The sequence below is a fragment of the Argiope bruennichi genome, chromosome 7, assembly GCF_947563725.1.
Source record: "Argiope bruennichi chromosome 7, qqArgBrue1.1, whole genome shotgun sequence".
NCBI lineage: Eukaryota > Metazoa > Arthropoda > Arachnida > Araneae > Araneidae > Argiope > Argiope bruennichi.
The window spans coordinates 117,106,194-117,132,770 of record NC_079157.1 but is presented as its reverse complement, the minus strand read 5'-3'; the positions used below and the strand labels follow the sequence as shown (position 1 = coordinate 117,132,770).

General features: G+C 38.7%; 46 non-coding genes across 46 annotated transcripts; all 46 read left to right on the top strand.

Moving 5' to 3' along the window:
• The first annotated feature begins 1,037 nt into the window (after nt 1–1,037).
• Nucleotides 1,038–1,110, top strand: Trnav-aac (transfer RNA valine (anticodon AAC)). The gene has a single exon. It is a non-coding gene; the product is annotated as a tRNA-Val (tRNA).
• Nucleotides 1,111–1,313: 203 nt separating this feature from the next.
• Nucleotides 1,314–1,386, top strand: Trnav-aac (transfer RNA valine (anticodon AAC)). The gene has a single exon. It is a non-coding gene; the product is annotated as a tRNA-Val (tRNA).
• Nucleotides 1,387–2,141: 755 nt separating this feature from the next.
• Trnav-aac (transfer RNA valine (anticodon AAC)) lies at nt 2,142–2,214 on the top strand. Its single transcript has one exon. It is a non-coding gene; the product is annotated as a tRNA-Val (tRNA).
• A 755-nt stretch (nt 2,215–2,969) lies between these two features.
• Trnav-aac (transfer RNA valine (anticodon AAC)) lies at nt 2,970–3,042 on the top strand. Its single transcript has one exon. It is a non-coding gene; the product is annotated as a tRNA-Val (tRNA).
• A 755-nt stretch (nt 3,043–3,797) lies between these two features.
• On the top strand, nt 3,798–3,870 carry Trnaa-agc (transfer RNA alanine (anticodon AGC)). The gene has a single exon. It is a non-coding gene; the product is annotated as a tRNA-Ala (tRNA).
• A 478-nt stretch (nt 3,871–4,348) lies between these two features.
• Trnad-auc (transfer RNA aspartic acid (anticodon AUC)) lies at nt 4,349–4,422 on the top strand. Its single transcript has one exon. It is a non-coding gene; the product is annotated as a tRNA-Asp (tRNA).
• A 481-nt stretch (nt 4,423–4,903) lies between these two features.
• On the top strand, nt 4,904–4,977 carry Trnad-auc (transfer RNA aspartic acid (anticodon AUC)). The gene has a single exon. It is a non-coding gene; the product is annotated as a tRNA-Asp (tRNA).
• A 480-nt stretch (nt 4,978–5,457) lies between these two features.
• Nucleotides 5,458–5,530, top strand: Trnav-aac (transfer RNA valine (anticodon AAC)). The gene has a single exon. It is a non-coding gene; the product is annotated as a tRNA-Val (tRNA).
• A 202-nt stretch (nt 5,531–5,732) lies between these two features.
• Nucleotides 5,733–5,806, top strand: Trnad-auc (transfer RNA aspartic acid (anticodon AUC)). Its single transcript has one exon. It is a non-coding gene; the product is annotated as a tRNA-Asp (tRNA).
• Nucleotides 5,807–7,665: 1,859 nt separating this feature from the next.
• Trnaa-agc (transfer RNA alanine (anticodon AGC)) lies at nt 7,666–7,738 on the top strand. The gene has a single exon. It is a non-coding gene; the product is annotated as a tRNA-Ala (tRNA).
• A 203-nt stretch (nt 7,739–7,941) lies between these two features.
• On the top strand, nt 7,942–8,014 carry Trnaa-agc (transfer RNA alanine (anticodon AGC)). The gene has a single exon. It is a non-coding gene; the product is annotated as a tRNA-Ala (tRNA).
• Nucleotides 8,015–8,216: 202 nt separating this feature from the next.
• Nucleotides 8,217–8,289, top strand: Trnav-aac (transfer RNA valine (anticodon AAC)). The gene has a single exon. It is a non-coding gene; the product is annotated as a tRNA-Val (tRNA).
• A 202-nt stretch (nt 8,290–8,491) lies between these two features.
• On the top strand, nt 8,492–8,565 carry Trnad-auc (transfer RNA aspartic acid (anticodon AUC)). The gene has a single exon. It is a non-coding gene; the product is annotated as a tRNA-Asp (tRNA).
• A 756-nt stretch (nt 8,566–9,321) lies between these two features.
• Trnaa-agc (transfer RNA alanine (anticodon AGC)) lies at nt 9,322–9,394 on the top strand. The gene has a single exon. It is a non-coding gene; the product is annotated as a tRNA-Ala (tRNA).
• A 203-nt stretch (nt 9,395–9,597) lies between these two features.
• Nucleotides 9,598–9,670, top strand: Trnaa-agc (transfer RNA alanine (anticodon AGC)). Its single transcript has one exon. It is a non-coding gene; the product is annotated as a tRNA-Ala (tRNA).
• A 202-nt stretch (nt 9,671–9,872) lies between these two features.
• Nucleotides 9,873–9,945, top strand: Trnav-aac (transfer RNA valine (anticodon AAC)). The gene has a single exon. It is a non-coding gene; the product is annotated as a tRNA-Val (tRNA).
• A 480-nt stretch (nt 9,946–10,425) lies between these two features.
• On the top strand, nt 10,426–10,498 carry Trnav-aac (transfer RNA valine (anticodon AAC)). The gene has a single exon. It is a non-coding gene; the product is annotated as a tRNA-Val (tRNA).
• Nucleotides 10,499–10,700: 202 nt separating this feature from the next.
• Nucleotides 10,701–10,773, top strand: Trnav-aac (transfer RNA valine (anticodon AAC)). Its single transcript has one exon. It is a non-coding gene; the product is annotated as a tRNA-Val (tRNA).
• Nucleotides 10,774–12,356: 1,583 nt separating this feature from the next.
• Trnad-auc (transfer RNA aspartic acid (anticodon AUC)) lies at nt 12,357–12,430 on the top strand. The gene has a single exon. It is a non-coding gene; the product is annotated as a tRNA-Asp (tRNA).
• A 203-nt stretch (nt 12,431–12,633) lies between these two features.
• On the top strand, nt 12,634–12,707 carry Trnad-auc (transfer RNA aspartic acid (anticodon AUC)). The gene has a single exon. It is a non-coding gene; the product is annotated as a tRNA-Asp (tRNA).
• A 2,136-nt stretch (nt 12,708–14,843) lies between these two features.
• On the top strand, nt 14,844–14,917 carry Trnad-auc (transfer RNA aspartic acid (anticodon AUC)). The gene has a single exon. It is a non-coding gene; the product is annotated as a tRNA-Asp (tRNA).
• Nucleotides 14,918–15,121: 204 nt separating this feature from the next.
• On the top strand, nt 15,122–15,194 carry Trnav-aac (transfer RNA valine (anticodon AAC)). The gene has a single exon. It is a non-coding gene; the product is annotated as a tRNA-Val (tRNA).
• Nucleotides 15,195–15,673: 479 nt separating this feature from the next.
• Nucleotides 15,674–15,746, top strand: Trnaa-agc (transfer RNA alanine (anticodon AGC)). Its single transcript has one exon. It is a non-coding gene; the product is annotated as a tRNA-Ala (tRNA).
• Nucleotides 15,747–15,949: 203 nt separating this feature from the next.
• On the top strand, nt 15,950–16,022 carry Trnav-aac (transfer RNA valine (anticodon AAC)). The gene has a single exon. It is a non-coding gene; the product is annotated as a tRNA-Val (tRNA).
• Nucleotides 16,023–16,223: 201 nt separating this feature from the next.
• On the top strand, nt 16,224–16,297 carry Trnae-cuc (transfer RNA glutamic acid (anticodon CUC)). Its single transcript has one exon. It is a non-coding gene; the product is annotated as a tRNA-Glu (tRNA).
• Nucleotides 16,298–17,051: 754 nt separating this feature from the next.
• Nucleotides 17,052–17,124, top strand: Trnav-aac (transfer RNA valine (anticodon AAC)). Its single transcript has one exon. It is a non-coding gene; the product is annotated as a tRNA-Val (tRNA).
• Nucleotides 17,125–18,155: 1,031 nt separating this feature from the next.
• Nucleotides 18,156–18,228, top strand: Trnaa-agc (transfer RNA alanine (anticodon AGC)). Its single transcript has one exon. It is a non-coding gene; the product is annotated as a tRNA-Ala (tRNA).
• Nucleotides 18,229–18,431: 203 nt separating this feature from the next.
• On the top strand, nt 18,432–18,504 carry Trnaa-agc (transfer RNA alanine (anticodon AGC)). Its single transcript has one exon. It is a non-coding gene; the product is annotated as a tRNA-Ala (tRNA).
• A 202-nt stretch (nt 18,505–18,706) lies between these two features.
• On the top strand, nt 18,707–18,779 carry Trnav-aac (transfer RNA valine (anticodon AAC)). Its single transcript has one exon. It is a non-coding gene; the product is annotated as a tRNA-Val (tRNA).
• A 202-nt stretch (nt 18,780–18,981) lies between these two features.
• Trnad-auc (transfer RNA aspartic acid (anticodon AUC)) lies at nt 18,982–19,055 on the top strand. Its single transcript has one exon. It is a non-coding gene; the product is annotated as a tRNA-Asp (tRNA).
• A 480-nt stretch (nt 19,056–19,535) lies between these two features.
• Nucleotides 19,536–19,608, top strand: Trnav-aac (transfer RNA valine (anticodon AAC)). Its single transcript has one exon. It is a non-coding gene; the product is annotated as a tRNA-Val (tRNA).
• A 478-nt stretch (nt 19,609–20,086) lies between these two features.
• Nucleotides 20,087–20,160, top strand: Trnad-auc (transfer RNA aspartic acid (anticodon AUC)). The gene has a single exon. It is a non-coding gene; the product is annotated as a tRNA-Asp (tRNA).
• Nucleotides 20,161–20,363: 203 nt separating this feature from the next.
• Nucleotides 20,364–20,436, top strand: Trnav-aac (transfer RNA valine (anticodon AAC)). The gene has a single exon. It is a non-coding gene; the product is annotated as a tRNA-Val (tRNA).
• A 759-nt stretch (nt 20,437–21,195) lies between these two features.
• Nucleotides 21,196–21,268, top strand: Trnag-acc (transfer RNA glycine (anticodon ACC)). Its single transcript has one exon. It is a non-coding gene; the product is annotated as a tRNA-Gly (tRNA).
• Nucleotides 21,269–21,470: 202 nt separating this feature from the next.
• Trnav-aac (transfer RNA valine (anticodon AAC)) lies at nt 21,471–21,543 on the top strand. The gene has a single exon. It is a non-coding gene; the product is annotated as a tRNA-Val (tRNA).
• Nucleotides 21,544–22,021: 478 nt separating this feature from the next.
• On the top strand, nt 22,022–22,094 carry Trnav-aac (transfer RNA valine (anticodon AAC)). The gene has a single exon. It is a non-coding gene; the product is annotated as a tRNA-Val (tRNA).
• Nucleotides 22,095–22,296: 202 nt separating this feature from the next.
• Trnad-auc (transfer RNA aspartic acid (anticodon AUC)) lies at nt 22,297–22,370 on the top strand. Its single transcript has one exon. It is a non-coding gene; the product is annotated as a tRNA-Asp (tRNA).
• Nucleotides 22,371–22,851: 481 nt separating this feature from the next.
• On the top strand, nt 22,852–22,925 carry Trnad-auc (transfer RNA aspartic acid (anticodon AUC)). The gene has a single exon. It is a non-coding gene; the product is annotated as a tRNA-Asp (tRNA).
• A 205-nt stretch (nt 22,926–23,130) lies between these two features.
• Nucleotides 23,131–23,204, top strand: Trnad-auc (transfer RNA aspartic acid (anticodon AUC)). The gene has a single exon. It is a non-coding gene; the product is annotated as a tRNA-Asp (tRNA).
• A 203-nt stretch (nt 23,205–23,407) lies between these two features.
• On the top strand, nt 23,408–23,481 carry Trnad-auc (transfer RNA aspartic acid (anticodon AUC)). Its single transcript has one exon. It is a non-coding gene; the product is annotated as a tRNA-Asp (tRNA).
• A 482-nt stretch (nt 23,482–23,963) lies between these two features.
• Trnad-auc (transfer RNA aspartic acid (anticodon AUC)) lies at nt 23,964–24,037 on the top strand. The gene has a single exon. It is a non-coding gene; the product is annotated as a tRNA-Asp (tRNA).
• Nucleotides 24,038–24,796: 759 nt separating this feature from the next.
• Nucleotides 24,797–24,870, top strand: Trnad-auc (transfer RNA aspartic acid (anticodon AUC)). The gene has a single exon. It is a non-coding gene; the product is annotated as a tRNA-Asp (tRNA).
• A 482-nt stretch (nt 24,871–25,352) lies between these two features.
• Nucleotides 25,353–25,426, top strand: Trnad-auc (transfer RNA aspartic acid (anticodon AUC)). The gene has a single exon. It is a non-coding gene; the product is annotated as a tRNA-Asp (tRNA).
• Nucleotides 25,427–25,630: 204 nt separating this feature from the next.
• On the top strand, nt 25,631–25,703 carry Trnav-aac (transfer RNA valine (anticodon AAC)). The gene has a single exon. It is a non-coding gene; the product is annotated as a tRNA-Val (tRNA).
• A 476-nt stretch (nt 25,704–26,179) lies between these two features.
• Trnav-aac (transfer RNA valine (anticodon AAC)) lies at nt 26,180–26,256 on the top strand. Its single transcript has one exon. It is a non-coding gene; the product is annotated as a tRNA-Val (tRNA).
• Nucleotides 26,257–26,459: 203 nt separating this feature from the next.
• On the top strand, nt 26,460–26,533 carry Trnad-auc (transfer RNA aspartic acid (anticodon AUC)). The gene has a single exon. It is a non-coding gene; the product is annotated as a tRNA-Asp (tRNA).
• The last annotated feature ends 44 nt before the right edge of the window (nt 26,534–26,577 follow it).

Below are 26,577 nucleotides of genomic sequence, written 5' to 3'. Positions count from 1 at the left end.
GGCACAGCTAAGTTATCTCATTGTGGAAGACACATCTGTTTCTTACGGAATCGTTCATCTGTCCATTTCAACTTTTACAGTAGATATAACTAAATACATAGTAGTCAGATAGGCCATTCTCTCCAAATGCGTATTAAAATAATTGCAAAAATTGAGCTGATTAAATTGATTTTGAACTGAGAATTTTCTAATAAATTGAACATATGTGCGTGCCCATGGTGTAGTGGTTATCACATCCGCCTAACACGCGGAAAGTCCAAGGTTCGAGACCTGGTGGGCACAGCTAAGTTATCTCAATGTGGAAGACACATCTGTTTCTTACGGAATCGTTCATCTGTCCATTTCAACTTTTACAGTAGATATAACTAAATAGATAGTAGTCAGATAGGCCATTCTCTCCAAATGCGTATTAAAATAATTGCGAAAATTCAGCTGATTAAATTGATTTTGAACTGAGAATTTTCTAATAGATTGATCATATGTGCGTGCCCATGGTGTAGTGGTTATCACATCCGCCTAACACGCGGAAAGTCCAAGGTTCGAGACCTAGTGGGCACAGCTAAGTTGTCTCATTATGGCAGACCCTTTTTTTTGTTACGGAATCGTTCATCTGTCCATTTCAACTTTTAGAGTAGATATAACTAAATAGATAGTAGTCAGCTAGGCCATTCTCTCCAAATACGTATTAAAATAATAGCAATAATTCAGCTGGTTAAATGGATTATTAACTGAGAATTTTCTAATAGCTTGAGCACGTGTGCGTGCCCATGGTTTAGTGGTTATCACATCCGTCTAACACGCAGAAGGTCCCAGGTTCGAAACCTGGTGGGCACAGCTAACTTCTCTCATTGTGGAAGACACATCTGTTGGTTACGGAATCATTCATCTGTCCATTTCAACTTTTACAGTAGATATAACTAAATAGATAGTAGTCAGATAGGCCATTCTCTCCAAATGCGTATTAAAATAATAGCAATAATTCAGCTGGTTAAATGGATTATTAACTGAGAATTTTCTAATATAATGAGTACATGTGCGTGCCCATGGTGTAGTGGTTATCACATCCGCCTAACACGCGGAAAGTCCAAGGTTCGAGACCTTGTGGGCACAGCTAAGTTATCTCAATGTGGAAGACACATCTGTTTCTTACGGAATCGTTCATCTGTCCATTTCAACTTTTACAGTAGATATAACTAAATTGATAGTAGTCAGATAGTCTATTCTCTCCAAATGCGTATTAAAATAATAGCGAAAATTCAGCTGGTTAAATGGATTATTAACTGAGAATTTTCTAATATATTGAGTACATGTGCGTGCCCATGGTGTAGTGGTTATCACATCCGCCTAACACGCGGAAAGTCCAAGGTTCGAGACCTTGTGGGCACAGCTAAGTTATCTCAATGTGGAAGACACATCTGTTTCTTACGGAATCGTTCATCTGTCCATTTCAACTTTTACAGTAGATATAACTAAATTGATAGTAGTCAGATAGTCTATTCTCTCCAAATGCGTATTAAAATAATAGCGAAAATTCAGCTGGTTAAATGGATTATTAACTGAGAATTTTCTAATATATTGAGTACATGTGCGTGCCCATGGTGTAGTGGTTATCACATCCGCCTAACACGAGGAAGGTCCCAGGTTCGAGACCTTGTGGGCACAGCTAAGTTATCTCATTGTGGAAGACACATCTGTTTCTTACGGAATCGTTCATCTGTCCATTTCAACTTTTACAGTAGATATAACTAAATAGATAGTAGTCAGATAGGCCATTCTCTCCAAATGCGTATTAAAATAATTGCAAAAATTGAGCTGATTAAATTGATTTTGAACTGAGAATTTTCTAATAAATTGAACATATGTGCGTGCCCATGGTGTAGTGGTTATCACATCCGCCTAACACGCGGAAAGTCCAAGGTTCGAGACCTGGTGGGCACAGCTAAGTTATCTCAATGTGGAAGACACATCTGTTTCTTACGGAATCGTTCATCTGTCCATTTCAACTTTTACAGTAGATATAACTAAATAGATAGTAGTCAGATAGGCCATTCTCTCCAAATGCGTATTAAAATAATAGCGAAAATTCAGCTGATTAAATTGGTTATTAACTGAGAATTTTCTAATAGATTGAGCACAAGTGCGTGCCCATGGTGTAGTGGTTATCACATCCGCCTAACACGCGGAAGGTCCCAGGTTCTAGACCTGGTGGGCACAGCTAAGTTTTCTCATTGTGGAAGACACATCTGTTTGTTACGGAATCGTTCATCTGTCCATTTCAGCTTTTACAGTAGATATAACTAAATAGATAGTAGTCAGATAGGCCATTCTCTCCAAATGCGTATTAAAATAATTGCGAAAATTCAGCTGATTAAATTGATTTTGAACTGAGAATTTTCTAATAGATTGATCATATGTGCGTGCCCATGGTGTAGTGGTTATCACATCCGCCTAACACGCGGAAAGTCCAAGGTTCGAGACCTGGTGGGCACAGCTAAGTTCTCTCATTATGGAAGACCCTTTTTTTTGTTACGGAATCGTTCATCTGTCCATTTCAACTTTTAGAGTAGATATAACTAAATAGATAGTAGTCAGCTAGGCCATTCTCTCCAAATACGTATTAAAATAATAGCAATAATTCAGCTGGTTAAATGGATTATTAACTGAGAATTTTCTAATAGCTTGAGCACGTGTGCGTGCCCATGGTGTAGTGGTTATCACATCCGTCTAACACGCAGAAGGTCCCAGGTTCGAGACCTGGTGGGCACAGCTAACTTCTCTCATTGTGGAAGACACATCTGTTGGTTACGGAATCATTCATCTGTCCATTTCAACTTTTACAGTAGATATAACTAAATAGATAGTATTCAGATAGGCCATTCTCTCCAAATGCGTATTAAAATAATAGCAATAATTCAGCTGGTTAAATGGATTATTAACTGAGAATTTTCTAATATATTGAGTACATGTGCGTGCCCATGGTGTAGTGGTTATCACATCCGCCTAACACGCGGAAGGTCCCAGGTTCGAGACCTGGTGGGCACAGCTAAGTTCTCTCATTGTGGAAGGACCATCTGTTTGTTACGGAATCGTTCATCTGTCCATTTCAACTTATACAGTAGATATAACTAAATAGATAGTAGTCAGGTAGGCCATTCTCTCCAAATGCGTATTAAAATAATTGCAAAAATTCAGCTGATTAAATTGATTTTGAACTGAGAATTTTCTAATAGATTGAACATATGTGCGTGCCCATGGTGTAGTGGTTATCACATCCGCCTAACACGCGGAAAGTCCAAGGTTCGAGACCTGGTGGGCACAGCTAAGTTATCTCAATGTGGAAGACACATCTGTTTTTTACGGAATCGTTCATCTGTCCATTTCAACTTTTACAGTAGATATAACTAAATAGATAGTAGTCAGCTAGGCCATTCTCTCCAAATGCGTATTAAAATAATAGCAATAATTCAGCTGGTTAAATGAATTATTAACTGAGAATTTTCTAATATATTGAGCATATGTGCGTGCCCATGGTGTAGTGGTTATCACATCCGTCTAACACGCAGAAGGTCCCAGGTTCGAGACCTGGTGGGCACAGGTAACTTCTCTCATTGTGGAAGACACATCTGTTGGTTACGGAATCGTTCATCTGTCCGTTTCAACTTTTACAGTAGATATAACTAAATAGATAGTAGTCAGATAGGCCATTCTCTCCAAATGCGTATTAAAATAATAGCAATAATTCAGCTGGTTAAATGAATTATTAACTGAGAATTTTCTAATATATTGAGCGTATGTGCGTGCCCATGGTGTAGTGGTTATCACATCCGCCCAGCACGCGGAAGGTCCCAGTTTCGAGACCTGGTGGGCACAGCTAAGTTTTCTCATTGTGGAAGACGCATTTTTTTGTTACGGAATCGTTCATCTGTCCATTCCAACTTTTACAGTAGATATAACTAAATAGATAGAAGTCAGATAGGCCATTCTCTCCAAATGCGTATTAAAATAATTGCAAAAATTCAGCTGATTAAATTGATTTTTAACTGAGAATTTTCTAATAGATTGAGCATATGTGCGTGCCCATGGTGTAGTGGTTATCACATCCGCCAAACACGCGGAAAGTCCAAGGTTTGAGACCTGGTGGGCACAGCTAAGTTCTCTCATTATGGAAGACCCTTTTTTTGTTACGGAATCGTTCATCTGTCCATTTCAACTTTTGCAGTAGATATAACTAAATAGATAGTAGTCAGATAGGCCATTCTCTCCAAATGCGTATTAAAATAATAGCAAAAATTCAGCTGATTAAATTGATTTTTAACTGAGAATTTTCTAATATATTGAGCACATGTGCGTGCCCATGGTGTAGTGGTTATCACATCCGCCTATCACGTGGGAAGGTCACAGGTTCGAGACCTGATGGGCACAGCTAAGTTCTCTCATTGTGGAAGACGCATTTTTTTTGTTACGGAATCGTTCATCTGTCCATTCCAACTTTTACAGTAGATTTAACTAATTAGATTGTAGTCAGATAGGCCATTCTCTCCAAATGCGTATTAAAATAATAGCAATAATTCAACTGGTTAAATGGATTATTAACTGAGAATTTTCAAATAGATTGAGCACATGTGCGTGCCCATGGTGTAGTGGTTATCACATCCGCCTAACACGTGGGAAGGTCACAGGTTCGAGACCTGATCGGCGCAGCTAAGTTCTCTCATTATGGAAGACCCTTTTTTTTGTTACGGAATCGTTCATCTGTCCATTTCAACTTTTGCAGTAGATATAACTAAATAGATAGTAGTCAGATAGGCCATTCTCTCCAAATGCGTATTAAAATAATTGCAAAAATTCAGCTGATTAAATTGATTTTTAACTGAGAATTTTCTAATATATTGAGCACATGTGCGTGCCCATGGTGTAGTGGTTATCACATCCGCCTATCACGTGGGAAGGTCACAGGTTCGAGACCTGATGGGCACAGCTAAGTTCTCTCATTTTGGAAGACGCATTTTTTTTGTTACGGAATCGTTCATCTGTCCATTCCAACTTTTACAGTAGATATAACTAAATAGATAGTAGTCAGATAGGCCATTCTCTCCAAATGCGTATTAAAATAATAGCAATAATTCAGCTGGTTAAATGGATTATTAACTGAGAATTTTCAAATAGATTGAGCACATGTGCGTGCCCATGGTGTAGTGGTTATCACATCCGCCTAACACGCGGAAGGTCCCAGTTTCGAGACCTGGTGGGCGCAGCTAAGTTCTCTCATTGTGGAAGACGCATTTTTTTGTTACGGAATCGTTCATCTGTCCATTCCAACTTTTACAGTAGATATAACTAAATAGATAGTAGTCAGATAGGCCATTCTCTCCAAATGCGTATTAAAATAATAGCAACAATTCAGCTGATTAATTTGATTTTTAACTGAGAATTTTCTAATAGATTGAGCATATGTGCGTGCCCATGGTGTAGTGGTTATCACATCCGCCTAACACGCGGAAGGTCCCAGGTTCGAGACCTGGTGGGCACAGCTAACTTCACTCATTATGGAAGACCCTTTTTTTGTTACGGAATCGTTCATCTGTCCATTTCAACTTTTGCAGTAGATATAACTAAATAGATCGTAGTCAGATAGGCCATTCTCTCCAAATGCGTATTAAAATAATAGCAAAAATTCAGCTGATTAAATGGATTATTAACTGAGAATTTTCTAATATATTGAGCATATGTGGGTGCCTATGGTGTAGTGGTTATCACATCCGCCTATCACGTGGGAAGGTCACAGGTTCGAGACCTGATGGGCACAGCTAAGTTCTCTCATTGTGGAAGACGCATTTTTTTTGTTACGGATTGTTCATCTGTCCATTCCAACTTTTACAGTAGATATAACTAAATAGATAGTAGTCAGATAGGCCATTCTCTCCAAATGCGTATTAAAATAATAGCAATAATTCAGCTGGTTAAATGGATTATTAACTGAGAATTTTCAAATAGATTGAGCACATGTGCGTGCCCATGGTGTAGTGGTTATCACATCCGCCTAACACGCGGAAGGTCCCAGTTTCGAGACCTGGTGGGCGCAGCTAAGTTCTCTCATTATGGAAGACCCTTTTTTTTTTACGGAATCGTTCATCTGTCCATTTCAACTTTTAGAGTAGATATAATTAAATAGATAGTAGTCAGCTAGGACATTCTCTCCAAATACGTATTAAAATAATAGCAATAATTCAGCTGGTTAAATGGATTATTAACTGAGAATTTTCTAATAGCTTGAGCACGTGTGCGTGCCCATGGTGTAGTGGTTATCACATCCGTCTAACACGCAGAAGGTCCCGGGTTCGAGATCTGGTGGGCACAGCTAACGTCTCTCCTTGTGGAAGGCACATCTGTTGGTTACGGAATCGTTCATCTGTCCATTTCAAATTTTACAGTAGATATAACTAAATAGATAGTAGTCAGCTAGGCCATTCTCTCCAAATGCGTATTAAAATAATAGCAATAATTCAGCTGGTTAAATGAATTATTAACTGAGAATTTTCTAATATATTGAGCATATGTGCGTGCCCATGGTGTAGTGGTTATCACATCCGTCTAACACGCAGAAGGTCCCAGTTTCGAGACCTGGTGGGCACAGCTAACTTCTCTCATTGTGGAAGACACATCTGTTGGTTACGGAATCGTTCATCTGTCCATTTCAACTTTTACAGTAGATATAACTAAATAGATAGTAGTCAGATAGGCCATTCTCTCCAAATGCGTATTAAAATAATAGCAATAATTCAGCTGGTTAAATGAATTATTAACTGAGAATTTTCTAATATATTGAGCATATGTGCGTGCCCATGGTGTAGTGGTTATCACATCCGCCTAACACATGGGAAGGTCCCAGGTTCGTAACCTGGTGGGCACAGCTAAGTTCTCTCATTATGGAAGACCCTTTTTTTTGTTACGGAATCGTTCATCTGTAAATTTCAACTTTTGCCGTAGATATAACTAAATAGATAGTAGTCAGATAGGCCATTCTCTCCAAATGCGTATTAAAATAATAGCAAAAATTCAGCTGATTAAATTGATTTTCAACTGAGAATTTTCTAATAGATTAAGCATATGTGCGTGCCCATGGTGTAGTGGTTATCACATCCGCCTAACACGCGGAAAGTCCAAGGTTCGAGACCTGGTGGGCACAGCTAAGTTCTCTCATTATGGAAGACCCTTTATTTTGTCACGGAATCGTTCATCTGTCCATTTCAACTTTTACAGTAGATATAACTAAATAGATAGTAGTCAGATAGGCCATTCTCTCCAAATACGTGTTAAAACAATAGCAATAATTCAGCTGGTTAAATGGATTATTAACTGATAATTTTCTAATAGCTTGAGCACGTGTGCATGCCCATGGAGTAGTGGTTATCACATCCGTCTAACACGCGGAAGGTCCCAGGTTCGAGACCTGGTGGGCACAGCTAACTTCTCTCATTGTGGAAGACACATCTGTTTGTTACGGAATCGTTCATCTGTCCATTTCAACTTTTACAGTAGATATATCTAATTAGATAGTAGTCAGATAGGCCATTCTCTCCAAATGCGTATTAAAATAATAGCCAAAATTCAGCTGATTAAATTGATTTTTAACAGAAAATTTTCTAATAGATTGAGCATATGTGCGTGCCCATGGTGTAGTGGTTATCACATCCGCCCAGCACGCGGAAGGTCCCAGTTTCGAGACCTGGTGGGCACAGATAAGTTTTCTCATTGTGGAAGACGCATTTTTTTGTTACGGAATCGTTCATCTGTCCATTCCAACTTTTACAGTAGATATAACTAAATAGATAGAAGTCAGATAGGCCATTCTCTCCAAATGCGTATTAAAATAATTGCAAAAATTCAGCTGATTAAATTGATTTTTAACTGAGAATTTTCTAATAGATTGAGCATATGTGCGTGCCCATGGTGTAGTGGTTATCACATCCGCCAAGCACGCGGAAAGTCCAAGGTTCGAGACCTGGTGGGCACAGCTAAGTTCTCTCATTATGGAAGACCCTTTTTTTGTTACGGAATCGTTCATCTGTCCATTTCAACTTTTGCAGTAGATATAACTAAATAGATAGTAGTCAGATAGGCCATTCTCTCCAAATGCGTATTAAAATAATAGCAAAAATTCAGCTGATTAAATTGATTTTTAACAGAGAATTTTCTAATAGATTGAGCATATGTGCGTGCCCATTGTGTAGTGGTTATCACATCCGCCTAACACGCGGAAGGTCCCAGGTTCGAGACCTGGTGGGCACAGCTAAGTTCTCTCATTATGGAAGACCCTTTTTTTGTTACGGAATCGTTCATCTGTCCATTTCAACTTTTGCAGTAGATATAACTAAATAGATAGTAGTCAGATAGGCCATTCTCTCCAAATGCGTATTAAAATAATAGCAAAAATTCAGCTGATTAAATGGATTATTAACTGAGAATTTTCTAATATATTGAGCACATGTGCGTGCCCATGGTGTAGTGGTTATCACATCCGCCTATCACGTGGGAAGGTCACAGGTTCGATACCTGATGGGCACAGCTAAGTTCTCTCATTTTGGAAGACGCATTTTTTTTGTTACGGAATCGTTCATCTGTCCATTCCAACTTTTACAGTAGATATAACTAAATAGATAGTAGTCAGATAGGCCATTCTCTCCAAATGCGTATTAAAATAATAGCAATAATTCAGCTGGTTAAATGGATTATTAACTGAGAATTTTCAAATAGATTGAGCACATGTGCGTGCCCATGGTGTAGTGGTTATCACATCCGCCTAACACGCGGAAGGTCCCAGTTTCGAGACCTGGTGGGCGCAGCTAAGTTCTCTCATTGTGGAAGACGCATTTTTTTGTTACGGAATCGTTCATCTGTCCATTCCAACTTTTACAGTAGATATAACTAAATAGATAGTAGTCAGATAGGCCATTCTCTCCAAATGCGTATTAAAATAATAGCAACAATTCAGCTGATTAATTTGATTATTAACTGATAATTTTCTAATAGCTTGAGCACGTGTGCATGCCCATGGAGTAGTGGTTATCACATCCGTCTAACACGCGGAAGGTCCCAGGTTCGAGACCTGGTGGGCACAGCTAACTTCTCTCATTGTGGAAGACACATCTGTTTGTTACGGAATCGTTCATCTGTCCATTTCAACTTTTACAGTAGATATATCTAATTAGATAGTAGTCAGATAGGCCATTCTCTCCAAATGCGTATTAAAATAATAGCCAAAATTCAGCTGATTAAATTGATTTTTAACATAGAATTTTCTAATAGATTGAGCATACGTGCGTGCCCATGGTGTAGTGGTTATCACATCCGCCCAGCACGCGGAAGGTCCCAGTTTCGAGACCTGGTGGGCACAGATAAGTTTTCTCATTGTGGAAGACGCATTTTTTTGTTACGGAATCGTTCATCTGTCCATTCCAACTTTTACAGTAGATATAACTAAATAGATAGAAGTCAGATAGGCCATTCTCTCCAAATGCGTATTAAAATAATTGCAAAAATTCAGCTGATTAAATTGATTTTTAACTGAGAATTTTCTAATAGATTGAGCATATGTGCGTGCCCATGGTGTAGTGGTTATCACATCCGCCAAGCACGCGGAAAGTCCAAGGTTCGAGACCTGGTGGGCACAGCTAAGTTCTCTCATTATGGAAGACCCTTTTTTTGTTACGGAATCGTTCATCTGTCCATTTCAACTTTTGCAGTAGATATAACTAAATAGATAGTAGTCAGATAGGCCATTCTCTCCAAATGCGTATTAAAATAATAGCAAAAATTCAGCTGATTAAATTGATTTTTAACAGAGAATTTTCTAATAGATTGAGCATATGTGCGTGCCCATTGTGTAGTGGTTATCACATCCGCCTAACACGCGGAAGGTCCCAGGTTCGAGACCTGGTGGGCACAGCTAAGTTCTCTCATTATGGAAGACCCTTTTTTTGTTACGGAATCGTTCATCTGTCCATTTCAACTTTTGCAGTAGATATAACTAAATAGATAGTAGTCAGATAGGCCATTCTCTCCAAATGCGTATTAAAATAATAGCAAAAATTCAGCTGATTAAATGGATTATTAACTGAGAATTTTCTAATATATTGAGCACATGTGCGTGCCCATGGTGTAGTGGTTATCACATCCGCCTATCACGTGGGAAGGTCACAGGTTCGATACCTAAAGGGCACAGCTAAGTTCTCTCATTTTGGAAGACGCATTTTTTTTGTTACGGAATCGTTCATCTGTCCATTCCAACTTTTACAGTAGATATAACTAAATAGATAGTAGTCAGATAGGCCATTCTCTCCAAATGCGTATTAAAATAATAGCAATAATTCAGCTGGTTAAATGGATTATTAACTGAGAATTTTCAAATAGATTGAGCACATGTGCGTGCCCATGGTGTAGTGGTTATCACATCCGCCTAACACGCGGAAGGTCCCAGGTTCGAGACCTGGTGGGCACAGCTAACTTCACTCATTATGGAAGACCCTTTTTTTGTTACGGAATCGTTCATCTGTCCATTTCAACTTTTGCAGTAGATATAACTAAATAGATAGTAGTCAGATAGGCCATTCTCTCCAAATGCGTATTAAAATAATAGCAACAATTCAGCTGATTAATTTGATTTTTAACTGAGAATTTTCTAATAGATTGAGCATATGTGCGTGCCCATGGTGTAGTGGTTATCACATCCGCCTAACACGCGGAAGGTCCCAGGTTCGAGACCTGATGGGCACAGCTAAGTTCTCTCATTGTGGAAGACGCATTTTTTTTGTTACGGATTGTTCATCTGTCCATTCCAACTTTTACAGTAGATATAACTAAATAGATAGTAGTCAGATAGGCCATTCTCTCCAAATGCGTATTAAAATAATAGCAATAATTCAGCTGGTTAAATGGATTATTAACTGAGAATTTTCAAATAGATTGAGCACATGTGCGTGCCCATGGTGTAGTGGTTATCACATCCGCCTAACACGCTTAAGGTCCCAGTTTCGAGACCTGGTTGGCGCAGCTAAGTTCTCTCATTATGGAAGACCCTTTTTTTTTTACGGAATCGTTCATCTGTCCATTTCAACTTTTAGAGTAGATATAACTAAATAGATAGTAGTCAGCTAGGCCATTCTCTCCAAATACGTATTAAAATAATAGCAATAATTCAGCTGGTTAAATGGATTATTAACTGAGAATTTTCTAATAGCTTGAGCACGTGTGCGTGCCCATGGTGTAGTGGTTATCACATCCGTCTAACACGCAGAAGGTCCCGGGTTCGAGATCTGGTGGGCACAGCTAACTTCTCTCATTGTGGAAGACACATCTGTTGGTTACGGAATCGTTCATCTGTCCATTTCAAATTTTACAGTAGATATAACTAAATAGATAGTAGTCAGCTAGGCCATTCTCTCCAAATGCGTATTAAAATAATAGCAATAATTCAGCTGGTTAAATGAATTATTAACTGAGAATTTTCTAATATATTGAGCATATGTGCGTGCCCATGGTGTAGTGGTTATCACATCCGTCTAACACGCAGAAGGTCCCAGGTTCGAGACCTGGTGGGCACAGCTAACTTCTCTCATTGTGGAAGACACATCTGTTGGTTACGGAATCGTTCATCTGTCCATTTCAACTTTTACAGTAGATATAACTAAATAGATAGTAGTCAGATAGGCCATTCTCTCCAAATGCGTATTAAAATAATAGCAATAATTCAGCTGGTTAAATGAATTATTAACTGAGAATTTTCTAATATATTGAGCATATGTGCGTGCCCATGGTGTAGTGGTTATCACATCCGCCTAACACATGGGAAGGTCCCAGGTTCGTAACCTGGTGGGCACAGCTAAGTTCTCTCATTATGGAAGACCCTTTTTTTTGTTACGGAATCGTTCATCTGTAAATTTCAACTTTTGCCGTAGATATAACTAAATAGATAGTAGTCAGATAGGCCATTCTCTCCAAATGCGTATTAAAATAATAGCAAAAATTCAGCTGATTAAATTGATTTTCAACTGAGAATTTTCTAATAGATTAAGCATATGTGCGTGCCCATGGTGTAGTGGTTATCACATCCGCCTAACACGCGGAAAGTCCAAGGTTCGAGACCTGGTGGGCACAGCTAAGTTCTCTCATTATGGAAGACCCTTTTTTTTGTTACGGAATCGTTCATCTGTCCATTTCAACTTTTGCAGTAGATATAACTAAATAGATAGTAGTCAGATAGGCCATTCTCTCCAAATGCGTATTAAAATAATAGCAAAAATTCAGCTGATTAAATTGATTTTCAAATGAGAATTTTCTAATAGATTGAGCATATGTGCGTGCCCATGGTGTAGTGGTTATCACATCCGCCTATCACGTGGGAAGGTCACAGGTTCGAGACCTGGTGGGCACAGCTAAGTTCTCTCATTATGGAAGACCCTTTTTTTTGTTACGGAATCGTTCATCTGTCCATTTCAACTTTTGCAGTAGATATAACTAAATAGATAGTAGTCAGATAGGCCATTCTCTCCAAATGCGTATTAAAATAATAGCAAAAATTCAGCTGATTAAATTGATTTTCAAATGAGAATTTTCTAATAGATTGAGCATATGTGCGTGCCCATGGTGTAGTGGTTATCACATCCGCCTATCACGTGGGAAGGTCACAGGTTCGACACCTGATGGGCACAGCTAAGTTCTCTCATTTTGGAAGACGCATTTTTTTTGTTACGGAATCGTTCATCTGTCCATTCCAACTTTTACAGTAGATATAACTAAATAGATAGTAGTCAGATAGGCCATTCTCTCCAAATGCGTATTAAAATAATTGCAAAAATTCAGCTGATTAAATGGATTATTAACTGAGAATTTTCAAATAGATTGAGCACATGTGCGTGCCCATGGTGTAGTGGTTATCACATCCGCCTAACACGTGGAAGGTCCCAGTTTCGAGACCTGGTGGGCGCAGCTAAGTTCTCTCATTGTGGAAGACGCATTTTTTTGTTACGGAATCGTTCATCTGTCCATTCCAACTTTTACAGTAGATATAACTAAATAGATAGTAGTCAGATAGGCCATTCTCTCCAAATGCGTATTAAAATAATAGCGAAAATTCAGCTGATTAAATTGGTTATTAACTGAGAATTTTCTAATAGATTGAGCACGTGTGCGTGCCCATGGTGTAGTGGTTATCACATCCTTCTAACACGCAGAAGGTCCCAGGTTCGAGACCTGGTGGGCACAGCTAACTTCTCTCATTGTGGAAGACACATCTGTTGGTTACGGAATCATTCATCTGTCCATTTCAAATTTTACAGTAGATATAACTAAATAGATAGTAGTCGGATAGGCCATTCTCTCCAAATGCGTATTAAAATAATAGCAATAATTCAGCTGGTTAAATGGATTATTAACTGAGAATTTTCAAATAGATTGAGCACATGTGCGTGCCCATGGTGTAGTGGTTATCACATCCGCCTAACACGCTTAAGGTCCTAGTTTCGAGACCTGGTGGGCGCAGCTAAGTTCTCTCATTATGGAAGACCCTTTTTTTTTTACGGAATCGTTCATCTGTCCATTTCAACTTTTAGAGTAGATATAACTAAATAGATAGTAGTCAGCTAGGCCATTCTCTCCAAATACGTATTAAAATAATAGCAATAATTCAGCTGGTTAAATGGATTATTAACTGAGAATTTTCTAATAGCTTGAGCACGTGTGCGTGCCCATGGTGTAGTGGTTATCACATCCGTCTAACACGCAGAAGGTCCCGGGTTCGAGATCTGGTGGGCACAGCTAACTTCTCTCATTGTGGAAGACACATCTGTTGGTTACGGAATCGTTCATCTGTCCATTTCAAATTTTACAGTAGATATAACTAAATAGATAGTAGTCAGCTAGGCCATTCTCTCCAAATGCGTATTAAAATAATAGCAATAATTCAGCTGGTTAAATGAATTATTAACTGAGAATTTTCTAATATATTGAGCATATGTGCGTGCCCATGGTGTAGTGGTTATCACATCCGTCTAACACGCAGAAGGTCCCAGGTTCGAGACCTGGTGGGCACAGCTAACTTCTCTCATTGTGGAAGACACATCTGTTGGTTACGGAATCGTTCATCTGTCCATTTCAACTTTTACAGTAGATATAACTAAATAGATAGTAGTCAGATAGGCCATTCTCTCCAAATGCGTATTAAAATAATAGCAATAATTCAGCTGGTTAAATGAATTATTAACTGAGAATTTTCTAATATATTGAGCATATGTGCGTGCCCATGGTGTAGTGGTTATCACATCCGCCTAACACATGGGAAGGTCCCAGGTTCGTAACCTGGTGGGCACAGCTAAGTTCTCTCATTATGGAAGACCCTTTTTTTTGTTACGGAATCGTTCATCTGTAAATTTCAACTTTTGCCGTAGATATAACTAAATAGATAGTAGTCAGATAGGCCATTCTCTCCAAATGCGTATTAAAATAATAGCAAAAATTCAGCTGATTAAATTGATTTTCAACTGAGAATTTTCTAATAGATTAAGCATATGTGCGTGCCCATGGTGTAGTGGTTATCACATCCGCCTAACACGCGGAAAGTCCAAGGTTCGAGACCTGGTGGGCACAGCTAAGTTCTCTCATTATGGAAGACCCTTTTTTTTGTTACGGAATCGTTCATCTGTCCATTTCAACTTTTGCAGTAGATATAACTAAATAGATAGTAGTCAGATAGGCCATTCTCTCCAAATGCGTATTAAAATAATAGCAAAAATTCAGCTGATTAAATTGATTTTCAAATGAGAATTTTCTAATAGATTGAGCATATGTGCGTGCCCATGGTGTAGTGGTTATCACATCCGCCTATCACGTGGGAAGGTCACAGGTTCGACACCTGATGGGCACAGCTAAGTTCTCTCATTTTGGAAGACGCATTTTTTTTGTTACGGAATCGTTCATCTGTCCATTCCAACTTTTACAGTAGATATAACTAAATAGATAGTAGTCAGATAGGCCATTCTCTCCAAATGCGTATTAAAATAATTGCAAAAATTCAGCTGATTAAATGGATTATTAACTGAGAATTTTCAAATAGATTTAGCACATGTGCGTGCCCATGGTGTAGTGGTTATCACATCCGCCTAACACGCGGAAGGTCCCAGGTTCGAGACCTGGTGGGCACAGCTAAGTTCTCTCATTATGGAAGACCCTTTTTTTTGTTACGGAATCGTTCATCTGTCCATTTCAACTTTTACAGTAGATATAACTAAATAGATAGTAGTCAGATTGGCCATTCTCTCCAAATACGTATTAAAACAATAGCAATAATTCAGCTGGTTAAATGGATTATTAACTGATAATTTTCTAATAGCTTGAGCACGTGTGCATGCCCATGGAGTAGTGGTTATCACATCCGTCTAACACGCGGAAGGTTCCAGGTTCGAGACCTGGTGGGCACAGCTAACTTCTCTCATTGTGGAAGACACATCTGTTTGTTACGGAATCGTTCATCTGTCCATTTCAACTTTTACAGTAGATATATCTAATTAGATAGTAGTCAGATAGGCCATTCTCTCCAAATGCGTATTAAAATAATAGCCAAAATTCAGCTGATTAAATTGATTTTTAACAGAGAATTTTCTAATAGATTGAGCATATGTGCGTGCCCATGGTGTAGTGGTTATCACATCCGCCCAGCACGCGGAAGGTCCCAGTTTCGAGACCTGGTGGGCACAGATAAGTTTTCTCATTGTGGAAGACGCATTTTTTTGTTACGGAATCGTTCATCTGTCCATTCCAACTTTTACAGTAGATATAACTAAATAGATAGATGTCAGATAGGCCATTCTCTCCAAATGCGTATTAAAATAATTGCAAAAATTCAGCTGATTAATTTGATTTTTAACTGAGAATTTTCTAATAGATTGAGCATATGTGCGTGCCCATGGTGTAGTGGTTATCACATCCGCCTAACACGCGGAAGGTCCCAGGTTCGAGACCTGGTGGGCACAGCTAACTTCACTCATTATGGAAGACCCTTTTTTTGTTACGGAATCGTTCATCTGTCCATTTCAACTTTTGCAGTAGATATAACTAAATAGATAGTAGTCAGACAGGCCATTCTCTCCAAATGCGTATTAAAATAATAGCAAAAATTCAGCTGATTAAATGGATTATTAACTGAGATTTTCTAATATATTGAGCATATGTGGGTGCCTATGGTGTAGTGGTTATCACATCCGCCTCTCACGTGGGAAGGTCACAGGTTCGAGACCTGATGGGCACAGCTAAGTTCTCTCATTGTGGAAGACGCATTTTTTTTGTTACGGATTGTTCATCTGTCCATTCCAACTTTTACAGTAGATATAACTAAATAGATAGTAGTCAGATAGGCCATTCTCTCCAAATGCGTATTAAAATAATAGCAATAATTCAGCTGGTTAAATGGATTATTAACTGAGAATTTTCAAATAGATTGAGCACATGTGCGTGCCCATGGTGTAGTGGTTATCACATCCGCCTAACACGCTTAAGGTCCCAGTTTCGAGACCTGGTGGGCGCAGCTAAGTTCTCTCATTATGGAAGACCCTTTTTTTTTTACGGAATCGTTCATCTGTCCATTTCAACTTTTAGAGTAGATATAACTAAATAGATAGTAGTCAGCTAGGCCATTCTCTCCAAATACGTATTAAAATAATAGCAATAATTCAGCTGGTTAAATGGATTATTAACTGAGAATTTTCTAATAGCTTGAGCACGTGTGCGTGCCCATGGTGTAGTGGTTATCACATCCGTCTAACACGCAGAAGGTCCCGGGTTCGAGATCTGGTGGGCACAGCTAACTTCTCTCATTGTGGAAGACACATCTGTTGGTTACGGAATCGTTCATCTGTCCATTTCAAATTTTACAGTAGATATAACTAAATAGATAGTAGTCAGCTAGGCCATTCTCTCCAAATGCGTATTAAAATAATAGCAATAATTCAGCTGGTTAAATGAATTATTAACTGAGAATTTTCTAATATATTGAGCATTTGTGCGTGCCCATGGTGTAGTGGTTATCACATCCGTCTAACAAGCAGAAGGTCCCAGGTTCGAGACCTGGTGGGCACAGCTAACTTCTCTCATTGTGGAAGACACATCTGTTGGTTACGGAATCGTTCATCTGTCCATTTCAACTTTTACAGTAGATATAACTAAATAGATAGTAGTCAGATAGGCCATTCTCTCCAAATGCGTATTAAAATAATAGCAATAATTCAGCTGGTTAAATGAATTATTAACTGAGAATTTTCTAATATATTGAGCATATGTGCGTGCCCATGGTGTAGTGGTTATTACATCCGCCTAACACATGGGAAGGTCCCAGGTTCGTAACCTGGTGGGCACAGCTAAGTTCTCTCATTATGGAAGACCCTTTTTTTGTTACGGAATCGTTCATCTGTAAATTTCAACTTTTGCCGTAGATATAACTAAATAGATAGTAGTCAGATAGGCCATTCTCTCCAAATGCGTATTAAAATAATAGCAAAAATTCAGCTGATTAAATTGATTTTCAACTGAGAATTTTCTAATAGATTAAGCATATGTGCGTGCCCATGGTGTAGTGGTTATCACATCCGCCTAACACGCGGAAAGTCCAAGGTTCGAGACCTGGTGGGCACAGCTAAGTTCTCTCATTATGGAAGACCCTTTATTTTGTCACGGAATCGTTCATCTGTCCATTTCAACTTTTACAGTAGATATAACTAAATAGATAGTAGTCAGATAGGCCATTCTCTCCAAATACGTATTAAAACAATAGCAATAATTCAGCTGGTTAAATGGATTATTAACTGATAATTTTCTAATAGCTTGAGCACGTGTGCATGCCCATGGAGTAGTGGTTATCACATCCGTCTAACACGCGGAAGGTTCCAGGTTCGAGACCTGGTGGGCACAGCTAACTTCTCTCATTGTAGAAGACACATCTGTTTGTTACGGAATCGTTCATCTGTCCATTTCAACTTTTACAGTAGATATATCTAATTAGATAGTAGTCAGATAGGCCATTCTCTCCAAATGCGTATTAAAATAATAGCCAAAATTCAGCTGATTAAATTGATTTTTAACAGAGAATTTTCTAATAGATTGAGCATATGTGCGTGCCCATGGTGTAGTGGTTATCACATCCGCCCAGCACGCGGAAGGTCCCAGTTTCGAGACCTGGTGGGCACAGATAAGTTTTCTCATTGTGGAAGACGCATTTTTTTGTTACGGAATCGTTCATCTGTCCATTCCAACTTTTACAGTAGATATAACTAAATAGATAGAAGTCAGATAGGCCATTCTCTCCAAATGCGTATTAAAATAATTGCAAAAATTCAGCTGATTAAATTGATTTTTAACTGAGAATTTTCTAATAGATTGAGCATATGTGCGTGCCCATGGTGTAGTGGTTATCACATCCGCCAAGCACGCGGAAAGTCCAAGGTTCGAGACCTGGTGGGCACAGCTAAGTTCTCTCATTATGGAAGACCCTTTTTTTGTTACGGAATCGTTCATCTGTCCATTTGAACTTTTGCAGTAGATATAACTAAATAGATAGTAGTCAGATAGGCCATTCTCTCCAAATGCGTATTAAAATAATAGCAAAAATTCAGCTGATTAAATTGATTTTTAACAGAGAATTTTCTAATAGATTGAGCATATGTGCGTGCCTATTGTGTAGTGGTTATCACATCCGCCTAACACGCGGAAGGTCCCAGGTTCGAGACCTGGTGGGCACAGCTAAGTTCTCTCATTATGGAAGACCCTTTTTTTGTTACGGAATCGTTCATCTGTCCATTTCAACTTTTGCAGTAGATATAACTAAATAGATAGTAGTCAGATAGGCCATTCTCTCCAAATGCGTATTAAAATAATAGCAAAAATTCAGCTGATTAAATGGATTATTAACTGAGAATTTTCTAATATATTGAGCACATGTGCGTGCCCATGGTGTAGTGGTTATCACATCCGCCTATCACGTGGGACGGTCACAGGTTCGAGACCTGATGGGCACAGCTAAGTTCTCTCATTGTGGAAGACGCATTTTTTTTGTTACGGAATCGTTCATCTGTCCATTCCAACTTTTACAGTAGATATAACTAAATAGATAGTAGTCAGATAGGCCATTCTCTCCAAATGCGTATTAAAATAATAGCAATAACTCAGCTGGTTAAATGGATTATTAACTGAGAATTTTCTAATAGATTGAGCACATGTGCATGCCCATGGTGTAGTGGTTATCACATCCGTCTAACACGCGGAAGGTCCCAGGTTCGAGACCTGGTGGGCACAGCTAACTTCTCTCATTGTGGAAGACGCATCTGTTTGTTACGGAATCGTTCATCTGTCCATTTCAACTTTTACAGTAGATATATCTAAATAGATAGTAGTCAGATAGGCCATTCTCTCCAAATGCGTATTAAAATAATAGCCAAAATTCAGCTGATTAAATTGATTTTTAACAGAGAATTTTCTAATAGATTGAGCATATGTGCGTGCCCATGGTGTAGTGGTTATCACATCCGCCTAACACGCGGAAGGTCCCAGTTTCGAGACCTGGTGGGCACAGCTAAGTTCTCTCATTGTGGAAGACGCATTTTTTTGTTACGGAATCGTTCATCTGTCCATTCCAACTTTTACAGTAGATATAACTAAATAGATAGTAGTCAGATAGGCCATTCTCTCCAAATGCGTATTAAAATAATTGCAAAAATTCAGCTGATTAAATTGATTTTTAACTGAGAATTTTCTAATAGATTGAGCATATGTGCGTGCCCATGGTGTAGTGGTTATCACATCCGCCTAACACGCGGAAAGTCCAAGGTTCGAGACCTGGTGGGCACAGCTAAGTTCTCTCATTATGGAAGACCCTTTTTTTGTTACGGAATCGTTCATCTGTCCATTTCAACTTTTGCAGTAGATATAACTAAATAGATAGTAATCAGATAGGCCATTCTCTCCAAATGCGTATTAAAATAATAGCAAAAATTCAGCTGATTAAATGGATTATTAACTGAGAATTTTCTAATATATTGAGCACATGTGCGTGCCCATGGTGTAGTGGTTATCACATCCGCCTATCACGTGGGAAGGTCACAGGTTCGAGACCTGATGGGCACAGCTAAGTTCTCTCATTGTGGAAGACGTATTTTTTTTTTACGGAATCGTTCATCTGTCCATTCCAACTTTTACAGTAGATTTAACTAATTAGATTGTAGTCAGATAGGCCATTCTCTCCAAATGCGTATTAAAATAATAGCAAAAATTCAGCTGATTAAATTGATTTTCAAATGAGAATTTTCTAATAGATTGAGCATATGTGCGTGCCCATGGTGTAGTGGTTATCACATCCGCCTAACACGCGGAAGGTCCCAGGTTCGAGACCTGGTGGGCACAGCTAAGTTCTCTCATTGTGGAAGACACATTTTCATTTTTACAGAATCGTTCATCTGTCCATTTCAACTTTTACAGTAGATATAACTAAATAGATAGTAGTCAGATAGGCCATTCTCTCCAAATGCGTATTAAAATAATTGCAAAAATTCAGCTGATTAAATTGATTTTTAACTGAGAATTTTCTAATATATTGAGCACATGTGCGTGCCCATGGTGTAGTGGTTATCACATCCGCCTATCACGTGGGAAGGTAACAGGTTCGAGACCTGATGGGCACAGCTAAGTTCTCTCATTTTGGAAGACGCATTTTTTTTTGTTACGGAATCGTTCATCTGTCCATTCCAACTTTTACAGTAGATATAACTAAATAGATAGAAGTCAGATAGGCCATTCTCTCCAAATGCGTATTAAAATAATAGCAATAATTCAGCTGGTTAAATGGATTATTAACTGAGAATTTTCAAATAGATTGAGCACATGTGCGTGCCCATGGTGTAGTGGTTATCACATCCGCCTAACACGCGGAAGGTCCCAGTTTCGAGACCTGGTGGGCGCAGCTAAGTTCTCTCATTGTGGAAGACGCATTTGTTTGTTACGGAATCGTTCATCTGTCCATTCCAACTTTTACAGTAGATATAACTAAATAGATAGTAGTCAGATAGGCCATTCTCTCCAAATGCGTATTAAAATAATAGCAATAACTCAACTGGTTAAATGGATTATTAACTGAGAATTTTCTAATAGATTGAGCACATGTGCGTGCCCATGGTGTAGTGGTTATCACGTCCGCCTACCACGCGGAAGGTCCCAGGTTCGAGACCTGGTTGGCACAGCTAAGTTCTCTCATTATGGAAGACCCTTTTTTTGTTACGGAATCGTTCATCTGTCCATTCCAACTTTTGCAGTAGGTATAACTAAATAGATAGTAGTCAGATAGGCCATTCTCTCCAAATGCGTATTAAAATAATAGCAAAAATTCAGCTGATTAAATGGATTATTAACTGAGAATTTTCTAATATATTGAGCACATGTGCGTGCCCATGGTGTAGTGGTTATCACATCCGCCTAACACGCGGAAGGTCCAAGGTTCGAGACCTGGTGGGCACAGCTAAGTTCTCTCATTATGGAAGACCCTTTTTTTGTTACGGAATCGTTCATCTGTCCATTTCAACTTTTGCAGTAGATATAACTAAATAGATAGTAGTCAGATAGGCCATTCTCTCCAAATGCATATTAAAATAATAGCAATAATTCAGCTGATTAAATTGATTTTTAACAGAGAATTTTCTAATAGATTGAGCATATGTGCGTGCCCATTGTGTAGTGGTTATCACATCCGCCTAACACGCGGAAGGTCCCAGTTTCGAGACCTGGTGGGCACAGCTAAGTTCTCTCATTGTGGAAGACGCATTTTTTTGTTACGGAATCGTTCATCTGTCCATTCCAACTTTTACAGTAGATATAACCAGATAGATAGTAGTCAGATAGGCCACTCTCTCCAAATGCGTATTAAAATAATAGCAATAACTCAGCTGGTTAAATGGATTATTAACTGAGAATTTTCTAATAGATTGAGCACATGTGCGTGCCCATGGTGTAGTGGTTATCACATCCGCCTAACACGCGGAAGGTCCCAGGTTCGAGACCTGGTGGGCACAGCTAAGTTCTCTCATTATGGAAGACCCTTTTTTTGTTACGGAATTGTTCATCTGTCCATTTCAACTTTTGCAGTAGATATAACTAAATAGATAGTAGTCAGATAGGCCATTCTCTCCAAATGCGTATTAAAATAATAGCAAAAATTCAGCTGATTAAATTGATTTTCAAATGAGAATTTTCTAATAGATTGAGCATATGTGCGTGCCCATGGTGTAGTGGTTATCACATCCGCCTATCACGTGGGAAGGTCACAGGTTCGACACCTGATGGGCACAGCTAAGTTCTCTCATTTTGGAAGACGCATTTTTTTTGTTACGGAATCGTTCATCTGTCCATTCCAACTTTTACAGTAGATATAACTAAATAGATAGTAGTCAGATAGGCCATTCTCTCCAAATGCGTATTAAAATAATAGCAATAATTCAACTGGTTAAATGGATTATTAACTGAGAATTTTCAAATAGATTGAGCACATGTGCGTGCCCATGGTGTAGTGGTTATCACATCCGCCTAACACGTGGGAAGGTTACAGGTTCGAGACCTGATCGGCGCAGCTAAGTTCTCTCATTATGGAAGACCCTTTTTTTTGTTACGGAATCGTTCATCTGTCCATTTCAACTTTTGCAGTAGATATAACTAAATAGATAGTAGTCAGATAGGCCATTCTCTCCAAATGCGTATTAAAATAATAGCAAAAATTCAGCTGATTAAATTGATTTTCAAATGAGAATTTTCTAATAGATTGAGCATATGTGCGTGCCCATGGTGTAGTGGTTATCACATCCGCCTATCACGTGGGAAGGTCACAGGTTCGACACCTGATGGGCACAGCTAAGTTCTCTCATTTTGGAAGACGCATTTTTTTTTGTTACGGAATCGTTCATCTGTCCATTCCAACTTTTACAGTAGATTTAACTAATTAGATAGTAGTCAGATAGGCCATTCTCTCCAAATGCGTATTAAAATAATAGCAATAATTCAACTGGTTAAATGGATTGTTAACTGAGAATTTTCAAATAGATTGAGCACATGTGCGTGCCCATGGTGTAGTGGTTATCACATCCGCTTATCACGTGGGAAGGTCACAGGTTCGAGACCTGATGGGCACAGCTAAGTTCTCTCATTGTGGAAGACACGCTTTTTTGTTACGGAATCGTTCATCTGTCCATTTCAACTTTTGCAGTAGATATAACTAAATAGATAGTAGTCAGATAGGCCATTCTCTCCAAATGCGTATTAAAATAATAGCAAAAATTCAGCTGATTAAATGGATTATTAACTGAGAATTTTCTAATATATTGAGCACATGTGCGTGCCCATGGTGTAGTGGTTATCACATCCGCCTATCACGTGGGAAGGTCACAGGTTCGAGACCTGATGGGCACAGCTAAGTTCTCTCATTGTGGAAGACGCATTTTTTTTTGTTACGGAATCGTTCATCTGTCCATTCCAACTTTTACAGTAGATTTAACTAATTAGATAGTAGTCAGATAGGCCATTCTCTCCAAATGCGTATTAAAATAATAGCAATAATTCAACTGGTTAAATGGATTATTAACTGAGAATTTTCAAATAGATTGAGCACATGTGCGTGCCCATGGTGTAGTGGTTATCACATCCGCCTAACACGTGGGAAGGTTACAGGTTCGAGACCTGATCGGCGCAGCTAAGTTCTCTCATTATGGAAGACCCTTTTTTTTGTTACGGAATCGTTCATCTGTCCATTTCAACTTTTGCAGTAGATATAACTAAATAGATAGTAGTCAGATAGGCCATTCTCTCCAAATGCGTATTAAAATAATAGCAAAAATTCAGCTGATTAAATTGATTTTCAAATGAGAATTTTCTAATAGATTAAGCATATGTGCGTGCCCATGGTGTAGTGGTTATCACATCCGCCTATCACGTGGGAAGGTCACAGGTTCGACACCTGATGGGCACAGCTAAGTTCTCTCATTATGGAAGACCCTTTTTTTTGTTACGGAATCGTTCATCTGTCCATTTCAACTTTTGCAGTAGATATAACTAAATAGATAGTAGTCAGATAGGCCATTCTCTCCAAATGCGTATTAAAATAATAGCAAAAATTCAGCTGATTAAATGGATTATTAACTGAGAATTTTCTAATATATTGAGCACACGTGCGTGCCCATGGTGTAGTGGTTATCACATCCGCCTATCACGTGGGAAAGTCACAGGTTCGAGACCTGATGGGCACAGCTAAGTTCTCTCATTGTGGAAGACGCATTTTTTTTGTTACGGAATCGTTCATCTGTCCATTCCAACTTTTACAGTAGATTTAACTAATTAGATAGTAGTCAGATAGGCCATTCTCTCCAAATGCGTATTAAAATAATAGCAATAATTCAACTGGTTAAATGGATTATTAACTGAGAATTTTCAAATAGATTGAGCACATGTGCGTGCCCATGGTGTAGTAGTTATCACATCCGCCTATCACGTGGGAAGGTCACAGGTTCGAGACCTGATGGGCACAGCTAAGTTCTCTCATTTTGGAAGACGCATTTTTTTTGTTACGGAATCGTTCATCTGTCCATTCCAACTTTTACAGTAGATATAACTAAATAGATAGTAGTCAGATAGGCCATTCTCTCCAAATGCGTATTAAAATAATTGCAAAAATTCAGCTGATTAAATTGATTTTTAACTGAGAATTTTCTAATAGATTGAGCATATGTGCGTGCCCATGGTGTAGTGGTTATCACATCCGCCTATCACGTGGGAAGGTCACAGGTTCGACACCTGATGGGCACAGCTAAGTTCTCTCATTTTGGAAGACGCATTTTTTTTGTTACGGAATCGTTCATCTGTCCATTCCAACTTTTACAGTAGATATAACTAAATAGATAGTAGTCAGATAGGCCATTCTCTCCAAATGCGTATTAAAATAATTGCAAAAATTCAGCTGATTAAATTGATTTTTAACTGAGAATTTTCTAATAGATTGAGCATATGTGCGTGCCCATGGTGTAGTATTTATCACATCCGCCTATCACGTGGGAAGGTCACAGGTTCGAGACCTGATGGGCACAGCTAAGTTCTCTCATTTTGGAAGACGCATTTTTTTTGTTACGGAATCGTTCATCTGTCCATTCCAACTTTTACAGTAGATATAACTAAATAGATAGTAGTCAGATAGGCCATTCTCTCCAAATGCGTATTAAAATAATAGCAAAAATTCAGCTGATTAAATGGATTATTAACTGAGAATTTTCTAATATATTGAGCACATGTGCGTGCCCATGGTGTAGTGGTTATCACATCCGCCTATCACGTGGGAAGGTCACAGGTTCGAGACCTGATGGGCACAGCTAAGTTCTCTCATTGTGGAAGACGCATTTGTTTTGTTACGGAATCGTTCATCTGTCCATTCCAACTTTTGCAGTAGATATAACTAAATAGATAGTAGTCAGATAGGCCATTCTCTCCAAATGCGTATTAAAATAATAGCAAAAATTCAGCTGATTAAATTGATTTTCAAATGAGAATTTTCTAATAGATTGAGCATATGTGCGTGCCCATGGTGTAGTGGTTATCACATCCGCCTAACACGCGGAAGGTCCCAGGTTCGAGACCTGGTGGGCACAGCTAAGTTCTCTCATTGTGGAAGACACATTTTCATTTTTACAGAATCGTTCATCTGTCCATTTCAACTTTTACAGTAGATATAACTAAATAGATAGTAGTCAGATAGGCCATTCTCTCCAAATGCGTATTAAAATAATAGCAATAATTCAGCTGGTTAAATGGATTATTAACTGAGAATTTTCAAATAGATTTAGCACATGTGCGTGCCCATGGTGTAGGGGTTATCACATCCGCCTAACACGCGGAAGGTCCCAGTTTCGAGACCTGGTGGGCGCAGCTAAGTTCTCTCATTGTGGAAGACGCATTTTTTTGTTACGGAATCGTTCATCTGTCCATTCGAACTTTTACAGTAGATATAACTAAATAGATAGTAGTCAGATAGGCCATTCTCTCCACATGCGTATTAAAATAATAGCAATAACTCAGCTGGTTAAATGGATTATTAACTGAGAATTTTCTAATAGATTGAGCACATGTGCGTGACCATGGTGTAGTGGTTATCACATCCGCCTAACACGCGGAAGGTCCCAGGTTCGAGACCTGGTGGGCACAGCTAAGTTCTCTCATTATGGAAGACCCTTTTTTTTGTTACGGAACCGTTCATCTGTCCATTTCAACTTTTGCAGTAGATATAACTAAATAGATAGTAGTCAGATAGGCCATTCTCTCCAAATGCGTATTAAAATAATAGCAAAAATTCAGCTGATTAAATGGATTATTAACTGAGAATTTTCTAATATATTGAGCACACGTGCGTGCCCATGGTGTAGTGGTTATCACATCCGCCTATCACGTGGGAAGGTCACAGGTTCGAGACCTGATGGGCACAGCTAAGTTCTCTCATTGTGGAAGACGCATTTTTTTGTTACGGAA